Below are 7,516 nucleotides of genomic sequence, written 5' to 3' on the forward strand. Positions count from 1 at the left end.
TGAGAAAGGGAATTAGTATGAGTGAGTATAATGTAGTGAATGATAGTGACTTGCGTGAGAAAGGTGTGGAAGGATGTATGGAATTGGTGAGTGAAAGGCTGTATGAGATGTGGCAGAATAGATGGAATAAGTGCGAGAAAGGAAGAGTGACGTATGAATTTATAAAGAATGTAAAATTCGCGGGTGAGTGCCGAGAGTTCGAGCCTAGCTTGAGCCTGGGCTATATCCTGACAGGGCATGGAAGTTTGAATGAATTCCTGTATAAGCGTGGTCTGTCTGAGAGTGAGAGCTGTGCATGCGGAGCGGAGAGAGAGAATTAAAAGCATGTGTTGGTTGAGTGTCCAATGTATGGTGATGTGAGGAACCTGAGTGAGTGGGGTGTGATTGTGCGAGAAAATGGCAGTGTGGATGTGAGTCGCATGTTGGAATGTAAGGAAAAGTATGAAAGTGTTGGTGTGTATGCGAAGATTGTATTTCAGAGAAGGAGGGCGATGCGGAAAGACGGATAAGAGAAGCCGATGTTCTCGAGGAACATAGGCCGACCACTGCCTGGGAGGTGTAGGCCTCCGAAAGCTGGGAGTGGTCTCGGCCACGAAGATCCAACCAGTGATCTTGACTGGTACCACGGGAGTCGGGTTGCCCAGGGGGATTCGTCCCTCGTCCCGGCAATTGAGGTCGGACTCGTGGGGGTAGTGGTTGAAGCCGCATGCTGGTTAGGGGCTCTCGGGCCTCGACGGGTGAGCAGCGTATCTGCTCGGGCACCAGTCCTGCACAGCTGGTAGAGCGTTGGACAGGCGCTCGCCCCAACCGGTGTGTTGCCGAAGAGTCCTACAAACTCGGAGGCGCTACTGGTAGTTCCTGGCCTGCTGGAACGAGCTGATTGGGCTTATCCCAATTCCGCACCCATGGGGGTCGTGTGATTAAGCTCTCTGAGCAGGTACCGCACGTTAAATCAACCACGGACATCTGTTCCTATCTACTTTCCCCAGGAGGCTACTGACGATTCGACAGTAGTACGGGCATGACGCACCCGGGGCCCCGAGGTCCCTTTCAAGCCAGGATGGGAGGCATCGTGTCTGGGGCTGCATGGCCGCGGGGAGGTTAAGTTGCGCGACCGCAAACGATCCCCCAGGGGCACCTGGCGCAACCTCTGTGGTATATATGTCGCCTTACCCAGGTGATGGAGGCTCTGCCTGAGTGGACATTTTTTTTCCTGCCATACTCGTGGGATATACATGGAAAGAACAAAACTCAAACAAAAACACAAAAACTTGGCTGATACTTTGGTAACGACTAATGCTGGCACGAAAGTAACCGTAACTCTGAACGCCGAAAAAGAGAGAAAAAGAGAATTGCTGTTTGCGCGAAGGGGATCTGTAAGTAGATCACCACCTCCTTCGGGTAGTACCCAAAAAGACACTGAAGAGACGCATGAAGGGAACACAAGGCTGAGTGATTCTGAAAATGAGAAGGATGGATATGAAAGATTAGAACAGAGCACAGGAGTAAATGAAGTAGAGGAGATGATGGAGACAAAGGAACAGCTCGAGACATTCCCCATACAGCACAGATTATTGCAATTATATTGCAGCAACGTTGCAATGTTGCAAGTTGCAATGCAACATTATAAAGACATTGCAGAGATATAAGTGCACAAAATTCCAGCACACTTGTAGCAACATGACATTAATATTTCGGAAATATTGCATGTAATCCAAATTCTATAATTTATATATTGTAATATATATATAAATTAACTACAACGTATTTTCATTAATGATTTATTTACATTTATATACCTGTATATGCAACATTAGTTTATGGTTGCAATAACAATGCATTATTGCAAACTCATAACATATTGCAATATTGTTGTAATATTTTGTTGCAATCTTCCAAAAAGCGGACATTTTAACATTGCTGCAATTCAACAGCAATGATGTAGCAATATTTTGCAGTGAAGTTGCAATATTGCAATATTGCGGTGAAAGATTGTTGTAAAGTTTTTGCAATCTATCGGTGCTGTATGGGTCATGTTTAATGATAACAACAAAATAACAAAATCTGCAATAAAATACATATTGTCCAAATGGGCAGTACTAGAAAATAGACTACATAATGTAGTTTTAGAAAAAGAAAAATGGAAAGCTGCTTACCAAGCTGTTGCTGACTTGAGGCCTAAAGGACTCTCCTATGCCAATGTTACGGCAGGAACTCCAAGGACTGCTACAGGTGCTGTAAAAGAAAAAGAAAGGAGGTCAGATACAACGCACAAAGTAGTACTAATTAAACCTATAAAAGAAGACGAAGATGCGAGAACGAATAGTGAAATAAAGAAGGAGGTTATAAAGGAACTGACAAGTACAAATAAAAGGCTGAGGATAAAGGCAATAAGGCAAATGAGAGGAAAAGGAGTAGTGGTGGAGGTGGATGTAAGAGACGGGGACTTTGTGAAAAGAATAAACCTAACAACAAAGAAATTGAAAGTAGAGGAGCCAAGGAAAATAAATCCTACTCTTATAATTTATGACGTAGACAGGGAATATAAGTTTGAAGATCTCAAAGAAGATTTCATACTTAAAAACTGTGACGATCCGGATCCAATCGAAATAGAAGAATACAAAAAGGATTGTGTGGGAGTAACTATGACTCTCTCGGTCCTCAAAGCAACACGCTGCGATGGTACTTAGAGAGAGTCGTGGTTGGTTCGTGATGCGCCAACGAAGTCCTCTAGTAAGGACCTTCAGCCTCTCACGTCCAAGTTGTACCTCCACCTCCTTGTGGTGCTCCCGGAAACGGCCTACTTTGAAAGTTTAAACTCGGTAGGTGTCGACTAAGAGAGTGTACAGCGAAGTGCGCCCCTAAGGGCTTCGGCCCATGCGCCTACGGTCATGGTGAGTTGTGGGGCTAAGAAAGACCGGGGTTTCTTGGGGGGCTCTCGGTTGTCAATCCGTTTGCCCCCCTACACGCAGTTAATTATGGAGAGAAATTTGAATGAGAATACTGTCCCGGGTTCTCGGATGGCCTGGGGACTGCGTGCGAGTGCTCGCTTGAGTGAGAGCGCGAGAGGTGCGGAGGACCCTGACGGGGTCGCAGCTGGTCCGTCGCAAACCACTATAAGGACCAGCCAGGCTGAAGTGGACAGCCTAGAGGAGGAAATGGTCAGCTGTGAGCAGTTTTCGGCGAGGTTCCGGAACATGCGTGGTCTTGGTGTCCACAAAGTACGTGCTCACCCACTACAAGCCAACAGTGCTATCAATGTTGACCGCGTAAAGGCCAGATGGTCAGTTGAGGAAACTAGACTCATGGCACTCGCTGAGGCTGAAGGCACCTTAGCCGGGGAGCTTTCCATTAACCAGTATCTGGAGACAAGGTTCCCCAATAGGAGTCTCGAAGCCATCAAGGGTAAACGGCAACAGGAGCCTTACCGAGTGATGGTTAGAGACTTCTGCCAAGAGATAAAATCGCGTCGCGCGATTGTGATCGATGAGGGCGATAGGGATGGTGCGGTGATGACACGAGCCGACACCATTCCTGCGGCCACTGAGGCTAGTACTGACGATCAAAGCGCACATCAGCCTTCCCCTGAACAAAGTTCTCAGAGGCTGCGGGACAAGATACAATCACTCGTAGAGCAGAGTGCGGCGTTCCGTAGCTACGAGGCTGATACTCTTGCTGGCACGGCAAGAGATGCTCTGACGGCGGGGAGGGTCGACGTCTTGGCTATCAAGAGATGGCTGGGCATGATCTTCCCTCGGCCGCTACAAGTGCGCCCTCCGCAACGCGTTTCGGCAAAGAAGCACTGTCCTCCAGTCAAGCGAGAGAGCAGGGAGCAGAGGAGAAAGAGGGAGTATGCAATTGTGCAATCCCTCTACATGAAGAACAAAAAGTCCTGTTTGTCGCGTATCCTCGAGGGCGACTCGGTGCGCGAGAGGCCGTCTGCTGTCGAATTCTTTAACTGCTGGCGCCCCATTATGGAGGCCTCCAGCGGTGCGGATGGAGACATGACGGACTTGCGTGAGTCGTTTGGGGAAGCGGCACAGGCTGCGAGTGCTGGCCGGGGCCGTACGTCAAGTTTGAGAGGGATTCACCTCGAAGGCCTCGGCGATGGCGCTGCCACGGATCCAGTTCCTGTGGCGGATAAGACCTTGCTCTGGGATTCTATAACATCTGCAGAGGTAAACAGGATTTCCGTAAGGACTGGCACTGCGCCCGGATGGACCAGATTACGCCGAGGATTTGGAACGCTGTTCCTGCGATTCTTCGTGCGCTTCTGTTCAATCTGCTGCTCCTGGCAGAGACGATCTTCTCGTCAATCGCCACAACCAGAACGGTGGCCATAAATCCTTGAGAAGGGGGGTATGTCCGATCGGCCAGGTCCGACGGAGTACCGTCCTCTCAGCATAAGATCCGTTATAACAAGACGCTTCCACAAGATATTGGCAAAGAGATTGGCAGCCCTCGACATCTTCGACAAGCGCCAAAGGGGGTTCCGGCCGGTGGACGGGGTATGTGAGAACGTCACAGTCCTTTCATCCGTGCTTTGGGACGCCCGGAGGCGTTGTCGTTCTCTGCATGTGGCGTGCGTTGATCTGTCGAAAGCTTTCGATACGGTTGCGCACGCTGCTATTCATACGACTCTCGATGAGCTGGGGCTCCCTCGGGAGTTTAGAGAGTACGTAAGGGCTGTTTATTCGAATGCGCTGACCGAGTTGCAGGGGGTCAGCGCTGAGGAAATGTCGGCCATCATGATTGGCCGTGGCGTGAGACAGGGTGATCCGTTGTCGCCCCTGCTGTTCAATCTGGTTGTAGATAGAGCACTAGGAATTCTCTCGGAGGACGTTGGCTATCGGTTGGGTAACCGGCTTATCAATGCGCTGGGCTACGCAGATGACATTGTGCTCCTTGTCTCTACCAGAGATGGTCTGCAGGAGAACTTGACACGGCTTCATGACGCCTTTATGCGAAATGGGCTCGAGATCAACGCGAGAAAGACCGGAGTGCTGTCCATGGTGGCGTCCGGCAGAGACAAGAAGGTGAAGGTTGACACCACACCTTATTTCACCGTGGGTGGGAGCGATGATACCGCAAAGATCCCTGGTCGATGTCTGGACGTATCTGGGCTGCGAATACACAGGTGCTAGGGAACTCGCAAGCGATCCACCCGTAGCTCAGGCCATCGAGCAACTCACGAGGGCACCTCTTAAGCCGCAACAGCGGCTGAGGTTGTTGCGTGACTGTCTCCTTCCACGGTATTATCACCGATGGACAGTGGGTACGGTCTCGGCCAAAACCCTCAAGGGTAAGAATATCATCGTACGCACCGCGGTGCGACGATGGCTGCGTTTTCCCCATGATGTTCCTGCTGGATACCTGCATGCGCCGATACAGAGTGGCGGGCTTGGAATGCCTCTATTGAGAACTTTGATCCCAATTCTGAAACATAACCGACTGCAGCGGTTGTGTCGGAGTACTCTACCCGCAGCATGCGCGGCTGCCAAATTACGTATGTGGCTAGGCAGCTTGTCTGGTGTGAAAACCAGATGCGAGTGCGGGGTCACAGAGTGACTACGACCGCTGAGCTCAGACAGCATTGTGCGGCCTGGTTGCGCGAGTCGTGTGATGGGAGCGGACTCAGAGAGGTTGCGGCCTCCAACCTGAGCTCCTACTGGGTATCGGCTGGCGCCGATGCCATCCCAGGTGCCGACTACGTGCACTATCACCACATACGAGCTAACTGCATACCGTATAGAGCGAGATGCTTCCGAGGTCGTGATGGGCGCGATAATCGCTGTCGTGCCGGTTGTCCCGAAACCGAGACGCCGGCTCACTGCGTGCAACGCTGCTTCAGAACGCACGGAGGGAAAATCCTGCGGCATGACGACCTATGCCGTCAAGTTGGTGGCTATTTACAACAGAAGAGATGGCGCGTCGATGCGGAACAAGCGTATTCGACGTCTGCCGGCCGGAGGCGGCCCGACCTGACCATCGCTAAGGGTGGTGAGGCAGTGGTCGTAGACGCGCAGGTAGTGTCTAGCAAAACCGCGTTGGAGATGTCCCACGAGCGTAAGGTGGAAAAGTACCGGTCATGTAATGATCTGGCAGCCGCTGTGGCGGAGCGCACAGGAGTACCACGAAATAATGTTCGTTTTACCGCCATTACTATTTCGTGGCAAGGTGTCTGGAGCTCGCGAAGCGAGTCTGAGTTACGGGGGCTGGGTTTAACGTTCGCCCAGCTCCGAACGTTGACTCGGGTCTTGTGGGGCTCATGGCTGGAAACGTTTTAACGCAATGACATCGCGTTATAACGAGAGAAGACGGAACGTGGCCTCATCTAGTGGTGCATGATGGATGGCGCGTAGAGTTGGGGACCTCCGAATCATTCGCGCGAGTTTGAATGATTGCGTGAATGGTCGAGGTGAAATACGAGCTGCCTTTAGCTAGCTCCGACCTTCACGATCCAGGGTGTTGACTGCGAACACCAACAGTAAACAGCTCTGCAATATCGCTGTCGGTGGCGACTTGGCGACTGTTATTTTGTAGCAGTCGTCGCGCACCGTAGGCGAAACAGCCAAATGCCTCGTCATCTAATTAGTGACGCGCCATCGCCACCCTCCCCTGACCCCTTTCCAGGCCCTTCTCGTCGGCCGCCCGCTGGGCCACGACGCCGCCCAACACCCGCTGCCCCTGTCCCTGCTCCCCGCAAGCCCCGCAATTCCCATGCCCACAGTGTGATCGTGCATTCACCACGAAGACCGGACTCGGCCTCCATCGCCGACGTGCACACGAGGCCATCGTCAACGAGGAGGTTAACGTCGAGAGGGTTTACCGCCAATGGAGCGACGAAGAGAAGCGCATGATGGCGAGGGAGAAGGCGCTTGCCGCGAATCGAGGCGTTAGGTTTATGAATCAACATCTGTTAACCGTCGTCCCGAATCGCACCCTTGATGCCATCAAGGGGATGCGTAAGAACGGCGGTTACCAGCGCCTCGTCGCGACGGCACTGGAGGATCTGGCAGCCGCATCATCGAGCGAGAGCTCGTTTCTCTCGGCCGGTGGTTCCAGTCCTCCCGTCTCCTCTCGACCCATCGCCATCTCTCCCCACGGGTCGCCTGGCTCGCCTCCGCTTTCTCCATCTTCTCCCGGCTGGGGTGATGCGTACGGCAGTTTTGCCGGTGCTATACGCGCGCTCATCCCGGTTGTGGAGGCCATTCAGGGATGGAAGTCCCATATCCTGATCCAGATCGGATCAGGAATTTTGGATGGCCAGCGGAGGACCTGGGCCCGTGGGTATTGAGTGTGTTCCCTCCAACGCTTCCTCGTGTGCGACCGCCCGTACGAAACCGTGTCGTCAATCCGGATAAAAAAGCGCGCCGCCGAGCGAAGTATGCGCGCGTCCAGCGCCTCTTCCGTTCGAGCATGTCGCGCGCGGCCAAGGAGATTCTGGATGGTGCCACTGAGGCGGACGTGGTTCCCGGTGTGCGGCAGATGGCCGCGCACTGGGGCCCGTTCGTAG

Source organism: Nylanderia fulva, unplaced genomic scaffold (genome assembly GCF_048542155.1).
Source record: "Nylanderia fulva isolate GAGA-0341 unplaced genomic scaffold, ASM4854215v1 Scaffold802, whole genome shotgun sequence".
Lineage (NCBI taxonomy): Eukaryota > Metazoa > Arthropoda > Insecta > Hymenoptera > Formicidae > Nylanderia > Nylanderia fulva.